Source organism: Rutidosis leptorrhynchoides, chromosome 2 (assembly GCF_046630445.1).
Source record: "Rutidosis leptorrhynchoides isolate AG116_Rl617_1_P2 chromosome 2, CSIRO_AGI_Rlap_v1, whole genome shotgun sequence".
NCBI classification, from domain to species: domain Eukaryota; kingdom Viridiplantae; phylum Streptophyta; class Magnoliopsida; order Asterales; family Asteraceae; genus Rutidosis; species Rutidosis leptorrhynchoides.
In genome coordinates, this window is record NC_092334.1 from 329,710,009 (window position 1) to 329,736,841 (window position 26,833).

Here is a 26,833-nt window from a genome sequence, read left to right on the forward strand (position 1 = left end):
TAGGATGTGGCATGATTTAAATTTGAGCTAGTAACGGGAAGAAAGGAGTACCCCTAGTGGATGAAGATAGGTTGTTTCAACAATCTTGGAAGTTACGTCCTTTATTGATCGGCTCATTTGTCATCCTTTATTCTTCTACTCTATTTTATTGCACGGGTTGTCTCCCGAGAAGCGCTTTTGTTTTAATTCGTTGGCTCGACCGTAATGATGCCTAAAAAGCAGACATTCCCCTATGGTAGTTGTGATCTTGGTCTTCTCGAGGGAATGTGAGTCTTGGTAGATAAATCCTGAGAAAGTGTCGGACCAAAAGTGGTAACAGATCTGGTACTTCTTTTGAAGATCTTCTAAAAGAGAGATAATGCGCAGTTTTGGCTCGTGACAAATCTTGAAGTCCGATGAGAATGTGATCCACTGCTCTGCTGATTGATCCATGAATGTCAATCATCGAGGCAGTATTGGTGGTGATTACTTCTCTGATAGGGTATTCATTCGGAGATCTTCGTATAGTGTCAGAAATTGTATCTTTAGTATCTCAAAATCTTCTGAACGGTGGTCTCCACAGTAGGAGTCTGTAGCCTTGCACAGATTAGTTAAGAGGCGAAGCTGAAAAGAAGTGAAGAGCAGTCATGACCCAAGCATTAATGTCACCGTCTTTGAGTATATCTCCCGACATCCAGCTTTAAATATGAAACTAGGGTTCGTAGATTCGTGGAAGATATGTGCTATCTGCTTCGTAACATAGGTGGCAATGTTGACTCGGTCTGGTTCAAGATGTGAGAATGGATTGTTGCGTCTTCCTTCTTTCGTGACTGCGTCTCGTAACTCCTTGATAATCAGATCAGTGTGGTGATCAATTGTTACGTAAATCACTAGCCACTCTGGTGTGCTTTCGAAATTATCTCTTTCCAAGAAAGCGAAGAAGCTGTGAATATCCTCGATCATTTGCAAATCAGAGTGATAAGTTGGGCATCCGGTGGAGAGATCCATATGCTTCCGGATGAGAGTCAGTAGTGCTTGTTGATTTATGGAGAATGGAAGTGCAGATCCGGCTAAGGCATTGTAAACCTTAGAGTAAATGATCTTTTGATTTCGACAGAATTTTGTATCAAGAATAGTGTGAACCACTGAGTTGTGCTCTAGTTGCCTTTCTTCGCGGTAGATATGATCGTGAAGGGTATTGATAAAGTCTTGAATGCGCTCTTTTAGGATTTCAACATTATTGTCTTCTCTCTGTAGATAGAGATTGTATTCGTCTCTGATAGCCATGATTCATTCTGTTAAGCGTAGCGTGAAATCAATTGTTGATTTACGGATGGCTTCTAGAATATCTTCAAATTCATCGGTGTCACTGATGAATGTTATCATGTCAGCGTGCGTAGATATGATCGGAATCCGATCTAAAGAAGAGTTCGGCTCCTCCTGATCTAGTTCAAATGGAGAATATGAGTTATCTAGAATGTCTTCATGTTGCTCTTCCTCGTCATTATCGGTATAATAGTCTTCTGAGGATTTGCCTGATGATCGGGATTCTTCAGTATTCTGGTTCTTCACTTCGACACTTGCAGGGTCAATTTCTATATCCTTAACCTCAACCTTATCAGTTTTCTTCTTGAAACGAATGATTAAACTGTGATCTTCTATCTCAAGCCTCATTAATTCTTCGTGACATTCCAAGCTTGGTACTATCACAGTTTCTTTTACGTCTCCTATTTCCTCTTCCTCCTCAGGTTCTTCTTCCTCTTCCTCTATTTCTTCGCTGGGATCCTCTTCTTCCATTTCTGGGTAGTCAGCAGACTGTGATTCGACACCCATCTTGATATCATCAGCTGGTGGTAGAGACTCATCATCATAAGTGACGCGTCTGGTGGAAATAGCAAACATCTCTTCCTGTCCAGAAAATCGGTAGGTCGGTCAATTTTGAAGGTAACACTCTCCCCATGCGATCGTAAGAACAAGGTTTGATTGTACACATCAATAACAGTCCTAGCCGTATTCATGAAAGGTCTTCCTAACACTATTGGTGTGTGTAGGTCTTCCTTAATGTCCGTTACTACGAAATCCGTAGGATACAAGAATTTGTCAACTTTCACCAAGACATTCTCAACTATGCCCTTAGGATATCTAATTATGTGATCGGCAAGTTAGATTGTCATTTTAGTTGGTGACAAGTCTCCTAACTCTAATCTCTTATAGAGAGAGTAGGGGATTAGGTTGATACTTGCTCCTAAATCTGCTAGCGCATTAATGGTTCCAGATTTGTACATTGAACACGGGAAAATGAATCGGCCCGTATGTCTTAGCTTTTGCGGTAGAGAGTTTCTGAGCAATACTGAGCATTTTCACTTAGTGGAAAATTGTTAGAATCTGGTATCCTTTCCCTCATAGAGAGAAGCCTTCGAATGTATCTCTTCTGGTTGGGGACCTTGGACATGGTGTCCAGGAATCTTCGATCAAGTTTGAAAGAATCAAGCTTGGATGGCTCCTCATGTAGCCTTCCAGGGTAAGGTATACGCACTGGAGTTGCAGTAGGCAGCTTCTGAGTATATGTTGATTTGTTCTTGAGCCTAGCTGACCTTCTCCGTGGTTCTTCCTCTGGAATTACGGAATCTATTTGGTTAGCTTCCTCTATTTGGGGATTTTGGATAGTATTACTTGATAATCTCCCTCGTGGTCGGGTTTCAAGGCGTTGTGATAACTGTCCGAGCTGCGTTTCTAGACTTTTGAGCAGAGCCAATTGATTTCTCATTAGTATGTTCGTCTGGTCTTGTCTAGATGTAGTTCTCTGATTCAACTGTTGTTGTCCTTGGATGAACTGAGTCAATTGATCATCAATCCCGAGAGTAGAGTTGGTTACTTTCGTAATTTGGGTGGTTGGGAAATTTCCTCAGCTGGTGGACCAGTGAGTGGAAGTAGTTGATCGTAGGTCAATTGAGATTATTGGGGTGGATAAGGTGTGTAACGATAGCGAAAAGGCTGGTTGTTTCTTTAGAATTGGTTAACCCTAGGTTGTTGATTGAATTCGGGATTTGATTGACGAGCTGGGTATTGAACATAACAGACTAAACCGTCAGGGTTCTTGTACTCAACTTGATATTCTTCAGTGGGTTGCGGGTTAGTACAATTAACACATGCCTGGACCTGGTTAACTTGCTGCGGCTGCATCTTCAATTCTCCGAGTTGTTTGGCAAGAGATTCCATCTTGTTCGTGAGACACTTGATGGCCTCCGTTTGATTATTATGTGCGGAGAGTGGTGCAGATGATGAAATTGTTTCACCACTGTTCCAGTCATGATGATGCATGGTCATGTTCTCGAGTAATTCCCACGCTTCATCTGCGGTTTGGTTCATCATATTTCCTTAAGCTGGGCATCTATCATCGTCCTATGATTTACCGTAAGACCATTGTACAAGGTACAGATTTGGGCTGACCGTTCTAACTGGTGATTAGGGTATTTCTTCAGCAGGGTTTTGAATCGCTCCCATGCAGTGTAAAGAGATTCATCATAACTTTGTTTGAAGTTAATGTTGTCATTCTTAAGTTTGGTTTGTTTGAAAGGAGGGAAATATTTGGTTAGGAAATTAGTAGCCATCTCCGTCCAGGACGTGATGGAATCCTTTTCCAATCCTTCAAACCATGTTTGTGCATGATGAGTGAGAGAATAAGGGAACAAGTATAGACGGAGTATATCTTGTCCTATCCCTGGCTATTTGTAGGAGTTCGAAAGAGATATGAATTTATCAAGGTGAGAGTTAGGATCATCATTCGGTAATCCATGAAATTGACAGCCATTTTGGATGAGCTGTATAATGTGATGTTTTAATTCGAACGAGTGTCCTTGAATCTCTGGGAATCTGATCGGTCCTCTTCGACCTTCAATCGAGGGTTTGGTGTTTTGCTAAAGTAACGCGTAACGCCATTCGATTTCTGATTCGTTCTTCCTTGCGTGCTTTAGAGATTATTGCGTCTAGATCAGGTACGAATTACAACGGCCCTGGTCTAGATCGGGTTTGGGTCATACACTGGGTATGCCTTTTTGTTTTAAAATTTTAAGCAGATAAACTAAGTTCCTAATTTAGTCTAAGGCAATTTAAGGTTATTCTAAAGTAGTCTAAGGTAATCTAGGGTTGTCTAAGGTAGCCTTAATCTAAAGTAATCTAAGATATTTTAAGGTAATCTAATCTATTTATCCTAAGTTTAGATATGTTTTTGGTTCTTGCTACTGATTCCCTGGTATTTTGATAACAGGGCTTCGCACGAACTATTCAACAAACCAAGTGGCCAGGCCCACTACAGAGAGGCAGGATCCTTTTGGTTCCAATATAATTGGAGACTGTTCAGAAAATCCAACAACCAAGTCCGTGTATAATTGGAGACTATCCTTTTGGATCCTTGATATGGCCGAAACAGATGGTTTTATTTATGCGGTGTCGTTAGGTCGCAAGGCGTTAGAATCAACTATCAAGAGAGGGAGCAATAGTTTTAAATTTATATTTAGCCGGGCTAAATCTTACTACTCCTTATTATGAGTAAGGGAATTATGACCTAGGGTCGTATTTTTGAGATATCAGTAGAATCGAACCTATAAGTAAGCTTAAGATAATCCTAAGGTGCAGGAGTAGTGGTTTGTTACATAATTTTGGGTTTTCTAGTTTATAAGCTGAAGTAAAGTAAATGCGATAAAATTTGTAATTCAGATAGGGTTAAAACAAGTGCATGCTATGATTTCGTCAGTTACTTTGCCGAGATTATGGAATGCTGGCTCATGAATAGTTAGTGACCTTGTATTTATTACACTAGTCCTAAACGCCCCTGTCATAAGACATGTCACTGGGTAATGCGATAGGCTTGAAGATTCTGAATAGACAGTGTTAACACCTATTTCCTTATGAAGTAAGGCTTAGTGTGTCAACACAATACTAGAAGTTATCAAGCTTTAGGAGGGCGGAGTGTTGCTGATTGATGTTTAACCTTGGAAAATAATCCCTGCAGACCCGGTTCACAAGTGTAGAAACTTGTGGGGTGGCTTAATCAATCTGTCATTTGTAGAGCGTAAAAGTGCTAGCCGAATGACTTCTAGTGAGAGAAAGTAGAGAGAGAGAAGTGAAGTCTCAGCTCTCATAGTTGTCAGAATATCTGAACTGTGTAAAATGACGACCCAAGGGGTCTATTTATAGTGTCAGATCCATCAGATTGCTCGAGGACACGTGTAAGATGATGATAAGTTCTATTACTTGTGATCAGAAATTTACGCTGAAGGTGGCGTTCTCCGGCCAGGGCTTACACGCTAGGCGACCTTCAGGGCTTACGCATGACGGAGCAGCCTGTACAGCGGAGAACGCTGGACGGATAACTCTACAAAACTATTGTTTCCAGCCTTCCTGATGCTACTTTTATGCAACCATTACACCTTTTATGCGTGTATACGATAGGATACACCATTAAATCCCCCCCAGTTTAATGACTTAAACATTTTGAAAAATGATTAAGTTATTAAACTTTTAATAACGTACCCCAAACCAGCCTGTCCATTACCCACTTGCATCGAAGAAAACACTACAGGCATTAAATGATAGGCGAAATTTACTGACATTGTGATGATTGCTTTTTGCATGGCCACAATACCCCACATGCCTCTAGCTGTAAAAATACATTTCGATGTACTCGCTTTTTAATCATGTCCTTACACGTGTGTGGTTGAAATTAAAACCCCCAATTTCACCACCTGATCACAGCTGTTATATCTTTTTGCTTTTTAACCACCATAAACCCTAACTGATCATTTACTTTTACAACTTCCTTCTACAGTATTCATCTTCTTCCATCAATACCTTCTTTACTTCCTGTTTCATTAGAAAACTAATGGCAGCCATAAAGGATGTTTCAGCTATTCATAGCAGAGTAAATGAGAACTATTTGGGCGAGTTACTGCAACATTTTCCTAGATTAGCTGGTGTTGAACCAATGATTCCTGTAATTAATGCCAGAGCCTGCTCGCCGCCCCCTGGCAAGGTTGCTATTTATGGCCATTCAATTTTCAATTTTTGCTTGCGACTGCCATTTACACCATTCTTCTTAGAAGTTTGCAAGTTTTACGGTGTTGCTGTTGGTCAATTCGAACCAGCATCAATTCGAAAGATTCTGATTTTTGAAATGTATTATCGCTCAAGGAATATAGAGCCATCTATTCAGATATTTTGCCATTTGGTACGTACAGCACGCCATGAAAAAGGTTGGTTCACATTCAATAAAGTTCATGGATTTCTGAAACCTGCACTTGATCATCCCGGCGATAACTGGTATGCTTCATTTATCTTTATTAATGAAGATGCAATTGATGACCAATACTCAGCTACTCGAGTGTGGCGCAAATATTTGCATACCATATCAGTTACCTTTCCAAAACTTGTTACCAAGGAAAACATTTTGTTTAAGAAAATTAAAGCTGAACAAATCAATGACATTAAATATGGGGAACACATGCTTTCGCTGACATCCATAAGCCAAGATTGGGATATCACACAAGGTTACACCTGTATTCTTGCTGGGAGGAAGAGTAAATGTTTATTTTTGCTACATATGCTTAATAATATGCTCTCCTTTATCCATCCAATTAACCACTGTGACTTTTAAACTTTTGCAGAAATTACTCCGCTTATCGCCATGAGGTCATCGTCTTATTCACAGCTTGCCTTTACTACTCAGAAAATTATTGATGATACCCCCAAAATAGATGAAGTGAGGGAGGAGGAAGATGAAGAAGAAGAAGAAGAAGAAGAAGAAGAAGAAGAAGAAGAAGAAGAAGAAGAAGAAGAAGACATAGGTATGAATCGAGTTGCCTCTAGAGAACGTCGTGCCTCGGGTAATGAAAATGATAACACTAAATTATGTAAAATACCATACCAAAACCTGTACTTGTTTTCTTGTATGCCCAGTACTGGTGGATTTTATAATCCAAACCCTTCCTTATATTTTATGCCACCCTTGAAATGTTGTGAAGCATATTGGAACTCTTTTATAAGTAACAATTTCCCTTTATCTCCAACAGCTAGTGCATCACACCAAGACACTACATTAGTGACTCTTCCGCCTTCCGCCAAGAGGAGAAGAACTGGTCAAATTTCTCCGTCATCCGCTCAATAAGGAGCTGGCCCTAGTTCTTCTCAACAACAAATTATGCTTCCCAATCTTGACACAAATATGCTTTCCTCCCTTTTAAATGGACCACCACACTCTTGCGAAGATTTCATGACTTTTTTGAATGCCATGGTGTGTCCTTCACTAGCCCAATTTTTTAGCAGCCTATCTGATGCAGATTACAAGAAGGTTAAAGCACAAAGTATCATTCTGAACATTGCTTCTGGGTTAAATGACCTTCAACGCCTATCTGAGTTGCAAAACAATGAAGTCACCACGAATAAGGAGCTATCTGCTGAAAAGGAGAAAGTAGCCAGGACTGAACAAATAGCTACGTCTTTAAAGAGGGAATATGAGACGATGAAGAGGCTTTATGATAATAGCAACAATCAGAGGGCGGAGTATAAAGAACAAGTCAAAGAACTATCCTCCAGAGAAAAGCGGCACTTGAGTAAAATTGATGAACTAGTAAAGGAGAATGAAAAAAATACTTGAGCAGAATAACGCTTTGAAAGAACAGCTTAAGGCTAAAGAGGAGAATGAAAAACGTATGATAGCTGGGATTCCTGCCCTTGTAGAGCGTATCTTTAATTGTCAAGCTCTGTCTCACAGGATACGCGAGTTTGTCCGTCTTGCGAAGTCTGCTAAATAACTAAATTTTTTCAATTTTATGAAAAGAAAACTGCCAGAATTGCCTAGTCCAATGCCTGTTGTTATTACATCAAAGATTAATGAAAACGCCATAAAAGAAGCCGATGCAGCTGGTACACTGATAGAAAATATGAAGTTTGCTGATCTTGAAAATCATTGTAAAAGACCGAATGTAACAATAGACGATGTATTGAATTATACTCCGCAGGATGAATGAAATACTACATTTTTATACATCTGCTTTTGCATAACGTTTAATATTGTACTTGGTTGTATATATTATAAATATGCTATAATTTAGTAAGATTGTTGTAGTTAACAATGCACAAGATATTGAGATTGTACTTTGCAATCATTATGCTTGTAAATATTGAAATCATATTCTCCGTTATATGTTTTCCGTCATGAAACTCATGAGGAAAAGTTATGAATTATTTTCGCCTTTAAATATTTTGCAGCACACCATGGTCCGTTTTTTGTTTTGCTCTGCATTTTGTGTATATAAGTTGTGTCATGACATTTTTTGTAGATTCGTTTCATCGCCTCAATGCTTTAGTGAGTTCTACATGTCTCACTATCGATACAACCATTTTGAGTATGATTGCACTTCTACCACCGAAAGGCTTTCTTTCTTTCTGCGGGTAGGGATGACACACAGCTATGTGACACCTGGGCTAAAAAATCCTTGGCCGGATAAAATTTATGAAAAATATTGCCATAAGAATAATTTGCTATTATTCATATTCTTAAAGAAATTTTTACATTTACGACTATATCTCATGCATTTGAGAGTTGATCAAGCTGTTCATGCATATAGTGCTACGCATAAAATTTCTTTAAATTCATTGCATTCCAAGCTCTTTCATATTGCTCGCCGGAAGGCGCAGCAAGCATGTATGATCCATTCTGATTTACTTTTGTGACCTTATAAGGTCCTTCCCATTTTAGGGCTAGCTTTCCAAATTTGATTTGCCTGCTTGCCTCATTATCACGTAGTACTAAATCACCTACTTTAAACTGCACATGCTGTACTTTCTTGTTGTAATATTTTTCCATTTTATGCTTGTGATCTGCTTGCCGGATGGCGGCCATCAACCTTGTTTCCTCCAACAAGTTGAGATTCTCCCTTAACGCTTCAGAATTAGCCTCAACATCAAATGCCATAATGCGTTACGTTGGCACACATATTTCAGCCGGTATCACTGCCTCTGTTCCATACACTAGACTGAAAGGTGTTTCCCCCGTGCTCCGCTTTGGCGTCGTCTGGTGTACCCACAACACATTTGGCAGCTCATCCACCCATCCAGTTTGACTCAGACCTAACCGTGCCTTAATACCAGAAACGATATCCTTGCTGGTAACCTCCACTTGTCCGTTCGCTTGAGGATGAGCAACAGATGTAAAGTTTTGCTTTATGCCCAGCTCTTCACACCAACTCTGAAATGGATTTTCTGCAAATTGCTTGCCGTTATCGCTGACTATTTCATTTGGCACCCCATAATGGCATACAATATCATGCCAGACAAACTTCTTGACATTTTCTCCTGTGATTTTTGCTAAAGCCTTTGCTTCAACCCATTTAGTGAAAAAATCGATTGCTACCACCAAGAACTTAGCATTACCTGTGCTTCTATTGAATGGCCCCACAATATCAATAGCCCACTTGCAGAACAGCCAAGCGGATGACACCGGTATCAAGTCATACTTTGGAAGACGCTGAATTGTACCATGCCTCTGACAATTCTCACATGTTTTTATGATTTCTACAACATCTCGATAAAGGGAAGGCCAAAAATACCCTTGTCGCATGATCCGTGATACCACAGCATGGAAACCGGAGTGTTGAGAACAAACTCCTTCATGCATTTCTTTGACCACCTTTAATGCTTCATCATCGGTTAAACACCTTAACAATGGACCATTGTATGATTTTCGATAAAGGACACCATTACCAATTTCATACATTGGTGCGGTCACTTTTATTCTTCTTGCTTCCGCCTTATCAATAGGTAACCATCCGTCATGCCAATATCTCAAATATGGAGTCATCCAAGTTTCCTTAGCTCCTTCAACTATTGCAATAATTGGTTATCCATGTATTGATTTCTCCTTAAGCTCTTCAACCAACACTCGTTTGTGCAAATGATCAAAGGTTAAAGTAGCTAACTTACTCAAGACGTCAGCTTTTTTGTTCTTATTTTGAGGGATTTGCACGACTTCAAGGTTATCAAATTTCTTTGAAATTGCCTCCACCAACTTTACATATTGCCTCATGGATGTATCCCTTGCATCGAACGTTCTATTAACCTGCTGGGCAACAATTTGAGAATCAACATATGCTCGTAAATTTGTTATGCCCATTTCTACCGCTATGCGGAGGCCGGAGAGTAATGCCTCATACTCTGCTTCATTGTTTGAAGCATAAAAACAAAATTTCAATGCATAAGTATACTCTTCACCGTCTGGACTTGTTAAAATTAGTCCTGCGCCTGTTCCCTCTTCACTGGATGCTCCATCAGTGTGTAACTCCCACTCATGCTGTGATGGTGCCATTTTGTTGACATACTCTACTTTTTCATTTGTCTCCAAGAGAAAATCTGCCAAAATTTGTCCTTTAACTGCATTCTGGGGAGCAAAATTGATTTCATACTCCCCTAACTCGATGGCCCATTTTGCTAAACGGCCAGATGATTCTAGACGCCGGAGTATTTGCTTTAATGGTTGATCTGTTAACACTAAAATGGGATGACCTTGAAAATATCTTCGTAAATGTCGTGCAGTATGCACAAGGGCATAAACCATGCGGTGAAGTGGTGGATAATTTGTTTCACTAAGCTGCAACACTTTGCTAACAAAATATATAGGCATTTGCACGCCGTTCCGTTCTGCGATTAGGACAGAACTTATTGCTTCCTTTGAGATAGCTAAGTATAAAATTAGGGTTTCCCCCTCTTTTGGTGCTGTTAATGTAGGTAATGTTTTTAGCAACTGCTTGACCACTTGGAATGCATTTTTGGCTTTCGCCGTCTACAAAAAATCTTTTTTATTTAAACAGCCCTTTAACACCTTCATGAATGGAAGCGATTTTTCAGCTGCTCTGGACAAGAATCTTTTTAATGCTGCTAGACATCCATGTAACCGTTGAACATCTTTCTTGCTAGTTGGTGACTTCATGTCTTTAATTGCTTGAATTTTCATAGGATTAGCTTTAATACCACGTTCTGTGAAAATATGACCTAAGAATTTTCCCTCTTCCACACCAAACGTGCACTTCTTGGAATTTAACTTCATATTGATTTTTCGTAGAGATGCAAAAGTCTCTTGTATATCTCGTAACATCTTTTCTTCAGTATGACTTTTGATGACAATGTCATCAACATAAGCTTCTAAGTTTTGCCCAATTTGATCCTTAAACGCCATATCAATAAGTCATTGATATGTTGCTCCTGCATTCTTCAAACCAAAAGGCATTTTCATGTAACAGAATATGCCTTCCGTCGTGTGAAAAGCCGTTTTGTCTTCATCTTTTAAAGCCATTGGGATTTGATGATATCCCTTAGCTGCATCTAGGAAACATTTGAATTGATATCCGGCCAATGATTCAACCTTCCAATCAATTTCAGGTAAAGGATAATTATCCTTTGGACATGCTTTATTGATATCCGGGAAATCCACACACATCCGCCATGAGTTGTTCGGCTTCCTAACCATGATTGGATTGGCCACCCATGTCTGATATTTGACCTCTCGCAAGATCCCAGCATCCACCAAACTTCGTACCTCATCACGGAGGAATTTGCTTCTTTCTGGCGCCATGCCACGCTTTTTCTGACAAGCAGGATGTATGTTGGAATTCACGTTTAGCCTATGTTCTGCAATTTCCCTTGGAACACCGGTCATATCAGACGGTTTCCATGCAAAAATGTCTAAATTTGTTGCCAAAATGTTGTATAATTTTTCTTTACATTCGGCGGACAACGTGTGCCCAATTATGATTTTCTGATCTGGAAATTTAAGATTCGGTGAAATTGACCCATCATCGTGTATGATTGGTTTAATTACTGCCTTTGTTACTTGAGAACACTCAATTGACTTCTGCCATTCTGCATATAACGTTGCTACTCCGCCTGGCGTTGGAAACTTCATCATACCATGTACAGTTGATATTACAGCTCCAAACGTCATTAAAGCAGTTCTTCCTAAAATTTTGTTGTACTGTGAATTTGCTTTAACCACCAGGAACTCAATGTTGGCTGTGCGTCTTAGGGGTGGCTTGCCCAAGGTTACTTCAAGCAGAATACTTCCTTCAGACCAGGACGGTTCACTTGTAAAACTTGCTAACGGCACATATGTTTCCTTCATTTTTTCTTGTACATCTTTGGGAAGCTGTATGAAGCAATGTTCATACATAATGTCTGCTCCAGCTCCTGTGTTCGTATAAATATTGCGTATTAAACAATTAGCAACTCGTGCTTCTATAACTACTGGACCATCGGATGGATTTGTGTTGAACATAGAAGTAAATGATATTAATTGCTCTTCCCAATCTTCTAACACTTCTGCCTTCCTCCATTGTCCAGCTTTCCATGGATGCATCATTCCTACTTCTATGGGTACCAATTTGTTACCCTCGCCTTCTTTATCAGTGTTGGTGAGATGATTCATCTTAATAATGGATGGCGCCATTGTTAACACCTATTTCCTTATGAAGTAAGGCTTAGTGTGTCAACACAATACTAGAAGTTATCTAGCTTTAGGAGGGCGGAGTGTTGCCAATTGGTGTTTACCCTTGGGAAATAATCCCTGCAGACCCGGTTCACAAGTGTAGAAACTTGTGGGGTGGCTTAATCAATCTGTCGTCCGTAGAGCGTAAAAGTGCTAGCCGGATGACTTCTAGTGAGAGAAAGTAGAGAGAGAGAGAAGTGAAGTCTCAGCTCTCAAAGTTGTCAGAATATCTAAACTGTGTAAAATGACGACCCAAGGGGTCTATTTATAGTGTCAGATCCATCAGATTGCTCGGGGACACGTGTCAGATAATGATACGTTCTGTTACTTGTGATCCGAAATTTACGCTGAAGGTGGCGTTCTCCGACCAGGGCTTACGCGCTAGGCGGCCTTCAGGGCTTACGCATGACGGAGCAGCCTGTACAGCGGAGAACGCTGGATGGATAACTCCACAGAACTATTGTTTCTAGCCTTCCTGATGCTACTTTTATGCAACCATTACGCCTTTTATGCGTGTATACGATAGGATACACCATTAGACAGCAACTTCCCTTACCCCCGATGCCCGTGCAGTCTGACTACAGGCATACACGTTCATACAGCTCATCCAATTGAGCGACTCGGTTGGGTGGCGTATTAACATTCCACAAAGGTCTAAACTTTCTTAAGCATAATAGAATACAGGATTTGCAATATCCGAGACACGCGATGTGCTTCGATGCTCTCATTAATGATTGGGTTTAGAAGATAGTTAGGTCCTTAAAAGAGTTCAACCATAAAGAACACCATGGCCAAGTCGGGTTTTGACTTCCATGAACACGTTCGGTTATTCTAACAGTCCAATCCTTTGTGTGTTTAAACAAACAGTTTCTTAATTAACCAAGAATCCCTCAAGCGGGGTGCAATGCTTGAGACCGTGTTATGGTGAAGTGTACTAATCAGCACTGACCGGGTACCATGGCCTTACTTAGCAGAGGTACAGCTTACAACAATCGTTGTGCTTCAGCGTGCACGTACGAAGTTTATATGCTTGGTGACTACACTAGCATGGTCTAGGACCAACAATGTAGTAGGGGTCTAGTTATATGTTTCACTATGAAAGAGTCCTCAGTCGGAATCCAAGGCTCGGTGGACTTACTACAACCGGTGTGCCTCAATCAAACTTACATTGTGTTCGATAGACTTCTCTTACCAAGGGGTGATACAGATAGTGTACTATGAATTGGGGTTCGCGACTTCCCAATAACAGAGCCAATAACTACGTTCTATTAGTTGGAAAAGCAATTGAGTTTAAAGCATAGTCGGAAAGTATCTCGACAACATACACAAGCCATAATATTATTTCGGCATTATAACTGACTACATCATGGCATACACTAAAGATAACTACTCGCTAATCATGGTAGCAATATCACAAAGCATAATAATGGAAAACATTATATAAAGACAACGGGTAGAAGTAGCAGTAGATTAAACGAGTTTCGAATACAAAAGTGACAACTTCAAACTCCAAATAGCTCCTAATACAATCTTCGGCGTTCTTCTCTGGGTACTAGGTTTCCCGCACGGAGTTGAAGACCTTGAAAGTATGACTAATATTGTAGAAAGAGAGAGAAAGAAGTGAATTGAAGTGTGTGTAAAAATGGAAGACAAAGACCCTTTAAATAGATTTGAATTTTTCCTGCAAACGGCTGGCAGGCCGTTTGGCAGGCCGTTTAAAGAGGCCATTTGCCAGGCTTGCCCGTTTGCAGTGCCCGTTTTCCTTGGCCGTGTGACATGCCATTTTCCCTAGTAGCAAGCTATTTGGCAAGCCGTTTGCCAAGCCGTTTGGCAAGCCTTTTGGCAAGCCGTTTAGCCTGCCCTGGTTTGCTGAATTCACTTGATCGTAACTTGATTTCTTGTCTTTCACTGTTTTCGCTCTAGAATCTTCGTTTTAGCTCCGATTCTCTTTATTCTTTCTTCAATTTTAACTGACGAAGTGGGTATTTTGGCGATAAAGTTTGGAACTTTATTGTTTTTGGGCCTTAATACCGGGGTGAAAACGTGACTTTTTAGCCGATATCAGTAAACAACACCACGTCCTGTGTCAAATGTTTGTAGACAATACCATGTCCTGTTTCAAATGTTTGTAAGACAACAAAAATGTCTAGTTTCAAGGTTGTAAACCATGATATTTAGCCATAAAAGTTTCTAAAGTGTATGCATCTCATGAGCACTCGAATTATGAAACTTAACACCGCGCATGGTATCCCACGCATCTTCCTTTTACTCTATAATAGTGTACACCGACCAAGTGTATCGTTTACGAAGTAACATGCACCTCAGTTAAGGTAGGGTGGTGTTTGTCAAAACCTAACATATTTGTCCATATGATTCACGCTTACATAAGTAATTTAACATATTCGAGCTAAGGGCTTTTCTGTCTCTAACTCATGCAAAACAAAAAAGTAGAGAAAAAGGGGCTATAACTTACCTTTAGTGCAGCTACAAATAGCACAATAGATAACTAAGATGTAGGTCCTTGACCCACTCAACCTAGAGAATATAAGTTTGTCAATATGTGTCTAATAATCTAGGTCGGTCCATAGGTTATACACAGTCCTAATGCTCAAACCACTCATAGTTACAGTAAAAGTCAACACATAGTCAACAAAACTCATGCAAGTCAACAAAAGTCAAACTTGGTCAAGATGGTCAACCTAAGTCAAACACATCAGTAGGTTATAAAATCTTGGTCAATAAGTCAAACCAAGTTCAATTGACCACTTTCAGATTTCAGTTTCACAGTTTTGACAGTTTTCGATTACGTATCGTATAAATAGTCCGTTAATGACCAAATAGAGTTCCATAAAACACAAAGAAGTAATGTATACCTATGATGATTCACATTTCAGTAGGTAAGGTTCATACCATTCTGTAAATCTAGGCCATATGGTCTATACATTCGCATAAGCACATTTACAGTCACACATTGCACGTAACAGTTTCAACAAAGTCAACACAAGTTAAAGTAAGTCAACCGGTAGTCAACCATTGCCAATGAGGTCAACATAAGTCAAACACATCAGTAGGTCACTCATGTTGGTCTAACAAATCTACACATGTCATTCGATAAAGTTTCGGTTGCAGTTTAGCTTTCTAGTTAATCGACTAAGTGTTCATGTCAACCGGCGCTAAAAGAGATGAGCATAAATCACAAAATACACAACATGATAAAATAATTCTTTACAGATCAGTAGATGTTATTAGTTTTCTAAAAAATCTAACCATGCTATCATAGGATTTCTAGAACTCAAGATATACACAAATTACACTAGTTCAGTTTCTGCACGCGCAGTCAGAGTATAACGCTTATAAGTTGAGAAATTCAAAACACTATGAGATCAATGGGAGAATTTTGAAAACAAGTTCCTCTACCTACTATAAAGAAATCATAATTATTGGTTTAGCCAATTGGTACAGTTTATTCGTGCAAGTCAAGTGTTCTGTTTTCAAAGATATTTCGGAAGCATGTTATCTTGTATAGCATTACCACCACATAACACAACAATTCAATATACTTCCAATTAGAAAGTCTTCCTAATCATGTTCTAATTTATATTCTAGGAAATCAAGGCAATCCATCTTACCAGTTAGTCACAATCACATTTTATTCATGCAAACGTCGAGTAAATCTTACAAAACGATGTTTCGATAATAACTTAAGGTTTACAAATCGTAATCACGCAATATCTTAGTGTAAACTTATTAATTTTTCATAATAAATCCATTTATCAGCATTTCATGAATTAATTCATAAGCATGCAATTCCGTAAAATTAATTACACATATAATCTTACTGAATTTGTTTTAATCCTAACTTTCGAACCAAAACTCGAAAACATGCGATATCTAAATGTAAAATTATTAAATTTTCACAAGATATTGAATAAAAAACATATTATGATCTGTAAAGCATCATTTTATTCAAAAAAAAATCATATTCATCACAATTTCATATCGAAACCCTAATTGCCATTTACTAACTTTTAATCTAAACCGTGCGATATCCACATGCAAACTTAATAATTTTTCGATAGCAATCCAAATATGTAATAATATTAACATTATTTAACATATAAAATTCAGTTAGGGTCTGGTAAAATTTCGTGGGCCCCTAAAAAAGCATGTACGTGCATTTAACGAATAAATCAGACAAACACACATCATGGTTTGAGCACTAGACACCCTAACAACCCTATACATGTATATTAACAATGAAATCTGGAAAATAGAGTTTTAAATCTTATCCTCATCCTTCAATTGTTGGTATAGATGTGTAGAGCACGATGAGAGGGTCACGAATATATAAACGATCAAGCAAACGAGCAAGCAATCGAATGTGTTCTTGAGGGATGAAGATGGTCGACCTAGATGATGAAGATGGGGCTAAATGTCATGGCTTGGAGGGAGAATGCAGATGTGATCCTCTTTTTTTTTTTTTTTAATGAAGTTAAGTGGTTTAGGGCTAGGCTAAAATATCACTAAATGGATCATTAACTTAAACGGGCCACGAATTAAATCAAAAGGATGGGTCATAAGGGAAGATTTCTTCCAAAAGAGGTCAAGGGGAGTTCATGGACTCTTAATTGTTGCAAGATAAGTTTCCTAAGTAAATCCATTAAGTGACGTTAACCGAAATCGAAAACCGGAACGTTACCCGAGTGTTTTAGCGAATTCCTCGCGCTTTTCATTTATAAAATATCTAATAAATTACAAGTATTTTTAAAACCTGATAATTACATAAAATAATTATTAAAAATTAAATTACCATGTTTCGTTGTCTTAAAAGACGTTTTACCGGTTTTTTTGCTAACTGTACGTTTTTCTCGCGGTCGTCGGGTTTAATCAAGTAAATTAGGAATAATAGTTCCTAAACTAATAATAATCAAGATAATTATTAAAAATAATATTTATTAAAGTTTATTAACACAGAGATGTTATTTTCTAAAATGTGACTTAAAAGTCGTTTAAAGACCGTCAGTTTCACGTATTACAAGGAATGAAATTTTCTATCAGGATTTTTACGAAAATATTACAAATAATATTTATAATTCAATTATAACTTAGAAAATTTTTATCTACTTCATGTATGACACAAAAGTCAAAATCAACGGTAGTTAAGTATTTAACGGAAAAGTTAATGAAAAAAGTCGGGTTGTTACATTACCTACCCGTTATTGAAAATTTCATCCTGAAATTTTTGTTGGTGCCATCCGTCGAAGTTGTGTTGGAAAAATAGATGTGGGTACTTTCGTTTCGTTTGATCTTCTCGCTTATACGTGAGTTTGAGTTCTCTACGAGGGTTCGAACGAATTCTAACAATAGAAATTGTGCTTTATTTGAGTAGTTTGAGCTTACGGTCGAAGACCTCTACGGACTATTAGATGAAAGGAAGTTTGGTGTCCAAGCGTATATCAAAGAGATGAACGATAAAGTTTTACTCTGCTAAGTGTTTCTCCGAATTTCAAACGTGAAAGGTATCATGATTGTTCTGCTTTAGTCTCTCGACTTCATGGTTTACAAAAAATGTTGTTAAGATTTTCACTCTCATGGTGAATACTAGTATAGTGCGTGTAGAGTCCTTACCATTGAGGCATGAGATAAGGAGATTCCCGTTTGCAGAAAGTATGAGCGTAATGGGAGAAGAAGTTTTCGTATTGGTGTAGCCACATCGAACATCTAGTAGTTCAACGTTAAAATTAGGCAAAAATGGGATAGTATACATGGGACAGTTGGGATAGTATACGCGGTGGTGATAATGTTAATCAGGCATCATCACCATCACGAGCCATTAGAACTTCAATATGACTTACCGTAATATAACCACGTTGATCAGGTGTCATTATATTACACTAATTCATACCTCCATTCCGATATCACTCCATCAAATTTATCATGATAAAATCGTGAAGAATGAAAAATGAACAAGGTGTATTGGTATCTCGAATAAAAAATCGTAGTTAATCAGAAGAGTTTGTTCATCCTTTGAAAGTTTGTATCCCGAGGGAAATAATAGTTGTTCACGTTAAGGTGTTCAAGGTCGAATGGTGTTTCTTCACAACACTATAGCACACCAGTTAATTCCAATAAAAGCAACGCTATGTAAATCCAAAATACACAAGTGGCGAGTAGTGCAGCTTGCTAACGAGTAGTAATAGTAGTGGATCCTTAGTGGTGATAACTGTAGTGATAACAATACTGATCAACAGTACTAATAGTAGTAGTGATCTTCAGTAGTGATAAGTAGCGATAGTAGTGATAAGTAGTGATGGGTAGTGAGCAATAGTAGTGATATTGGTAGTGATTAACAATAGTGGTAGTAGTAGTGATCTTCAGTATAACGTGTACGTAACAGTAGTGTAATATCAGTAGTGAGTAATTATTATCGCAACGGTTAGAAAAAAAATATTAAGTGTTAGTGTACACGTAGTATACACATATATATGTACACATATATGGTCATGCAAACAGTAATACATAACAGTTAATAGTCGGGTTATAGTCTAGACTCACTAATGCATCTTAACGACTCAGTTAGACACACTAATAGAAATCCTAGTTCCCTACAACCATTAGCTCTGATACCAACTGAAACACCCCGTCAAAGTCCATTAACGGCGATGTTAACTTTGGTCCCAGTGATTGGCTTGACTTCTATATAACAGCAAAGTTCTACAAGGGAAGAAATAAGTACCTGAGAATAGACATGCTAAAAGGTCAACACAACGGTTGGTGAGTTATAGGTTTAGTTTCACAACAGTAATAAAGATAGACCATAAAAGTTTCATAGTTCAAAAGTTTGTAGACAACGTAAGCTCATGTTTTCAAATCTCTGTAGACAACAAAGTGTCTTAGTTTAAATCTTTTGTAGACAACAAAATGTCTTGTTTCGAGGTTTTTTTGTAAACAACACCATGTCATGTTTCAAATGTTTGTAGACAATACCATGTCATGTTTCAAATGTTTATAAGACAACAAAAATGTCTAGTTTCAAGTTTATAAACCACGATATTTAGCAATAAAAATTTCTAAAGTGTATGCATCTCATGAGCACTCGAATTATGAAGCTTAACACTGCACATGGTATCCCACGCGTCTTCCTTTTACCCTATAATTGTGTACACTGACCAAGTGTATCATTTACGAAGTAACATGCACCTCAGTTAAGGTAGGGTAGGGTTTGTCAAAACCCAACAGATCTGTCCATATGATTCGCCCTTACATAAGTAATTTAACATTTTTGAGCTAAGGGCTTTTCAGTCTGTAACTCATGAAATATAAAGTTTGTTTCTAAATCATCGTGTCTGGTTGTAAATCTGTTTCAACGTGTATTCACATCCCGAGTATAAAAATTAAAAATTTAAAAGAAGTAGGACTGTGAACCTTCGTGTAATAAACTTTTTGGAAAACTAGTAAGCATGTATTCTCACCCCAAAAACAGAAGAGAAAAATGGGCTATAACTCACCTTTAGTGCAGCTACGAATAGCACAGTAGATAACCAAGATGTAGGTCCTTGACCCGTAGACTCAACCTAGAGAATAAAGTTGGTCAATATGTGTCTAATAAGCTAGGTAAGTTCATAGGTTATATACAGTCCTAGTGCTCAAACCGACTCATAGTCACAGTAAAAGTCAACACATAGTCAACAAAACTCATGCAAGTCAACAAAAGTCAAACTTGGTCAAGATGGTCAACCAAAGTCAAACACATCAGTAGGTTATAAAATCTTAGTCAATAAGTCAAACCAAGTTCAATTGACCACTTTCAGATTTCAGTTTCACAGTTTTAACAGTTTTCGGTTACATATCATATAAATAGTCCGTTAATGACCAAATAGAGTTCCATAAAACACAAAGAAGTAATGTATACCTATGGTGATTCACATTTCAGTAGGTAAGGTTCATACCATTCTGTAAATCTAGGCGATATGGTATATGCATTCGCAGAAGCACATTTACAGTCACACATTGCACGTAACAGTTTCAACAAAGTCAACACAAGTCAACACAAGTCGAAGTAAGTCAACCGGTATTCAACCATTGACAATGAGGTCAACATAAGTCAAACACATCAGTAGGTCACTCATGTTGGTCTAATAAATCTACACATGTCATTCGATAAAGTTTCGGTTGCAGTTTAGCGTTCTAGTTAATCGACTAAGTGTTCATGTCAACTGGCGCTCAAAGAGATGAGCATAAATCACAAAATAGACAACATGATAAAATGATTCTTTATGGATCAGTAGATTATGTTATTAGCCAATTGGTATAGTTTATTCGTGCAAGTCAGGTGTTCCGTTTTCAAAGATATTTCGGAAGCATGTTATCTTGTATAGCATTACCGCCACATAACACAACAATTCAATATACCACCAACTAGAAAGTCTTCCTAATCATGTTCTAATTTATATTCCAGGAAATCATGGCAATCCATCTTACCAATTAGTCACAATCAAATTTTATTCATGCAAACGTCGAGTAAATCTTACAAAACGATGTTTCTATCATAAATTAAGTTTTACAAATCGTAATCACGCAATATCTTAGTGTAAACTTATTAATTTTTCATAATAAATCCATTTATCAACATTTCATGATTTAATTCATAAGTATGCAATTCCATAAAATTAATTACACATATAATCTTACCGAATTTGTTTTAATCCTAACTTTCGAACCAAAACTCGAAAATATGCGATATCTAAATGTAAAATTATTAACTTTTCACCAACTATTGAATAAAAAACATATTATGATCAGTAAAGCATCACGTTATTCCAAAAAAAAATTAGATTCATCACAATTTCATATTGAAACCCTAATTGCATGCCTTTTACTAACTGTTAATCGAAACCGCGCGATATCCACATGCAAACTTAATAATTTTTTGATAGCAATCCAAATATGTAATAATATTAACATTATTTAACATATAAAATTCAGTTATGGTCTGGTCAAATTCGTGGGTCCCTCAAAAAAGCATGTACGTGCATATAACGAATAAATCGGACAAACACACATCATGGTTTGAGCACTGACACTCTAGCAACCCTATACATGTATATTAACAATAAAACCTGGAAAAATAGAGTTTTAAAATCTTACCCTAATCCTTCAATTGTTGGTATAGATGTAATGATACGCATATCCGCATGTGCATGCAGATTACGCATCCAAAGTCCTGACCCACATACTAATTACCATTTAAGATATATAGTCTGGGTATAGCCGCACTCTATGCACCTATACCAATAAATGTGGGTTTCGTATACTTGCATAAAGGTCTAGTATATTCTAGAAGAATGTACGATTCAGATCTTTTCCTTAAATAATGAAAGTTAGTTGGGATGAGATCACATTTAATTCAGGAAGAGATTCTATCGAAACCCTAATTCGTGAGCCTAAAATTACATAGCTTCCAAACCCTAATAGGGATATATAATCGATCAGTTACCGATATGTAACACAGCATACATATCATCGTACGAACAAGCTTTATACGATCATTCACGCAAAAGAATTTCAGGTATGTTATAAACCAGGTTGTTGGTGGATTCTCAAATCGACGACCCTGTAGGAGTCGTAACGATACCGATGTGGGTTATCCACGACTAAGGTCGGAGGTTCGAATATTGTTAGTCCTTAAACCCTTTTATGCACTCAAGCGTAGGTTCACCTTGACCTCTTGAAAATATGCATGATCATTTGGCACCATCCGTGGGACCGGTTATATGAACAAATAAATTGGAAGTTACGTCGTATGTGATTTATTGTATGTTTTTCCATAAAATTTTTTGTTTAAATTAATCAGTCACTTTCAGGTTTCGAAATCGTCGGCAGGTATGGGTGGAGGAAACAAGAATACCAAAAGCCAAGGGTGATCGTATTCTCTAGTAAGTCCAGGGTTTAAAACACCTACAATGACTGTTATGAATACATCGTCGACGCCACCTGCACCTGTCAAAGGTACATCGAAACCTCCATTGACATCAAATGTTAAAACAGGACCATCTGCATCAGAAATAGTTCTAAAAGAACCATATAAGAATTGGTGGCACTCTCCCGATGGAAGCGTGTTAGAAACAGGAACTAGCTTCAAACCATTTAAAGATCTACCACCAAGAAAGTTGAGCTTTGGTTCTCCAAGCGAAACCATCCCACCAGGTTATAAAGTTAAAACTACCTGTGTAGGCACCATACCAATTATCACTTCGATCGAGCCCGAAACTCCGATCGAAAGGGTTACAACGGAGAATGCTCAAGAGAGAATCAGACAGATAGGACTGAGAAACCCAGATGGTTCATATATTATGCTGACACCACATCAAGGGTCAACGGCATATGCGTCTTCACCACCAATTTTTAATGCTGTAAGCAATTAATACAGTGTAACGCAATATGTTCCGACCCAATCCAACAGCTTTATATCTCAGTTGCAGCAAGTTACACCTCAGCATCTAGCACCAGCTTTTAATGAACCATCACGAGTTCAAGAATTCATGAATAAATAGTTCGTGGTAATGCAAGGACAAAAAGCTAAACAAAGTCTTGAGCTAGCTCCTACAACGGAAAAGTTCGTGCCGCACATCGCAAATCATCGTTTCATAGTAACACATGTGTTACCTTTGACGTTGGGAAGTTACGATGGGTTGTCAGACCCAGATGATTTTTTGAAAAAATTTGAAAGAACCGCAAGAACACACAGCTGGGGTGACGCAGTAGCATGTCACATGCTACCAATAGTGCCGAAAGGGGTAGCAAGGAAATGGTTCAACAACTTGCCAGTGCAAAGCATTACAGGCTTTGAGGATCTGCGCTCAAGCAAAAAGAAAGTTTGGGGGAAATCATAGACAGGTACACCAAAGAAGTAGCCAAAATACAAGACCTCCCAGAAATTCAGAAGGTGTCCGGCTTTAAACATTGCATAGAAACCGACAGACATCTCTCTTTGTGGCAGCTGTTGCGTAGAAGAGTACCAGAAACTTTCGCAGAAGCTATAAAAGAAATGCATGACTATATACGTGTGCAAGAGGATGTAAAACAAAATCGTGGAGGCAAATCTTCGAACATGGATATTGATGACGATTATTATCAGACACAAGGAAGAGTGTCAGAATATGGCAAACGGTAAGGTAATAATGGGCCGTCCCGAGGCGGTAATTACAATAATGATAAATACCCCAAGTTTAACAATAATAAAGGGGGAGGAAGTCAGAGGTATAAAAATAATCACGTTGATAATGTTGAATTAGTAAAAGACCTCACAAAAACGCCAAAAGAAATATTGGCTACAGAGGCAGTATGCAAAGATTTCGATCCCACGACCCCTTTGTCAAAATATGGGAATAGGGACAAAAGTAAGTTTTGTGATTTTCATGATGATTATGGTCATGAAACCAATGAATGTCAGCATCTAATCAAAAAGGTAGTTGTTGAACTCAAAAAAGGAAGACTGCAACACTTGGAGAAGGGCGGAAAAGCATCAAGTGAGAAGCCAAAAAGAGAAAAAGAGTATCCATGGCAAAGAAAGAATGATGGAAGGGAAACAGATAAAACTATCAACATGGTCATCAGCGGACGAGCAAATCAGTGACGCAAGATAGAATTGTTAGAGGAATGGGAAAACGCTCCCATCTTGTTCCCGCCAGTTGCGCAGGAACCATCAGATGCGCCCATTACAATTAAAGGACGCGTTAAAAGTTGTGGGTATATCATAAAACGATTGTACATAGATACTGGTTGCGACGTCGATATAATGTACGAACACTGTTTCCGGCGATTACCGGGAATGATTCGGACTAAGCTGATAGCTCCCAGCACCGCATTCTCAGGATTTTCTGGCGAATTCGCATGGTCAATTGGGATCATCGAGCTAGAGTTAGAGCTAGTAGATGACGATAATAAGGAATTAGTAAGAAGTACGACAGTAGAATTTGCTGTAGTGAGATCTTACTCAAAATGCAATGCACTCTTAGGACGCACGACATTGCAGTGGTTGGCGGCCATTCCTTCTACAGTGCACGGTCTTATAAAATTCCCAACTCCATTGGGAATAGCGACAATAAGATCGGAAACACAGGATGAAAGTGTAGCGGCTGTAGAACATGCAGAAAAACAACCAAGTGAAGAAGAACAGGTGCGAAGCTGTATAATTATCGCAAATCCGCGATATCCGGACCAAAAAATCAAGATCGACGGAGGATTGTCTGATGAAACAAAGTTTAAGCTCCGCAACATATTAGCTTCTAATATGGATGTTTTCGCATGGAAAGAAGCAGATATGACCGGAGTGCCAAGAGAAATCGCTGAACATAGGCTTAATACAAATCCAAGTATAACGCCTATACGCCAAAAGAAACGCGGCATGGCACCAGAAAAAAGTGAATGGTTAAAGGCGAAGGTCGACAAATTGGTCAAAGCAAACATATTGCGAGAAGTACGGTACCAAACTTGGGTAGAAAACAGGGGACAGGTACGCACTTCAAAACTTAGTTATTTCTTATTCAATAGGTATTTAAAATAATTTATATTATGCTATGCGAACACGTACAAATGCCTGTATATTTTGTTAGTAAAGCCTTAACAGGAAGCGAATCAAATTATCCTGCCATCGTAAAACTCGTCTATGCGCTTGTGCATACAGCAAGACGCTTAAGGATATATTTCCAAGCATATCCAATAATGGTCTTAACCGATCAACCAATAAAGCAAGTACGGCACAGAACAAAATGTTATTAAAAGCCTAAATTTGCTTGAAAAAAAATCTTTCAAATTCACATTCGCTATCAAACTGTTGAGCAGGTGTTATATAAACCAGAAAACTCTGGTCGCATGGCCAAATAGGCTATTGAATTAGATGAACACGAGATAAGTTTCTCGCCAAGAAGTGCGGTAAAAGGGCAAGTCCTAGCAGATTATCTTGCTAAAACAGCCGGAGATATTGAAATCTCACACGAATAAAAAGAAATACCACCTCCACTCGAACAATTGTGGGAGATGCACACAGATGGGGCTTGTGGTCTAGAAGGCGCAAGAGCGGAAATAGTTCTTCAAAGTCCAGAAGGAGAGGAGTATACCTTCGCGCTGCGTTTTACCTTCCCTGTAACAAATAATGAAGCCGAGTGTGACGACCCGGAAATTTCCGATCAAATTTAAACTTTATCTTTAAGTGATTTCGACACGATAAGAAAATTCTGTTAGGTTGAGTCTCAAAAATTTTGAACTGTTCAATTGACCTTCAACCATTTCCAACGATTCACGAACAATAATTTGTAAGTAGATACATACATATATATATATATATATATATATATATATATATATATATATATATATATATATATATATATATATATTAAATTTGATACATTTAATATGTTATAATTGTTATCATTATTAATAACGTTATTGTTATAATTAATAGAAAAATTATAAAGTAAGTTATTATTATTATGATTATTATTATTATTACTAAAAATTATCATTTTTATTTAAAAATTATTATTATCATTATTTTTAGTACTTTTATCATTATTCTTATTAGTATTATTTCAAAATTTCTATTATTAATAGTATTACTAATTCTATTATTATTAGTATATTTATTATATTTATATTTATAATTAATGATATAATACTAAACCTAATAATACAGTTACAAATGAAATTTGTTTCATTCCAAACATCATTTTTATTTTTGCGTGAATTAGTTAAGTTTGTTACACATCACAATCAATTGTTTCCACTTTTTGAAATGAACCACACAAGTTGAAGAACTAATTCGTCCGTGATTTATATTAAGTTTACTATTTGAGAACTGTGCATAATTTGGATTAACTATTCTTGATTGGATTACTTTTTCAATTAGATCTGTGATACTGAATTATGAATTGAAAGATACTGTTTTTGTTTGTGTAATCATAATTTAATATATAGAAATATACACATAGATAGATTATCACTGATATTGAACACTCATTTAAATTGCATCATTCTTGCTCTATCTCTTTACCCTTCTCAATCATCATCTTCTCTATACATATACATATTACCTTACATACTAGATATAAAAATAACTACATAAAACCCGACACCATGATCAACAACCCGGCCACTTTCTCCAATCATCACACTGCCACCACCTCGACCTCCATCTTTGTCACGAACCACCACTTTCATCCCCTTAAACCACCCTCAAACACGAAACCACCATTTAACTTACAGAAATTATAATTCTTGGAACTTGACAACAAAACTTGCACTTAAATTATTAACTTGGTC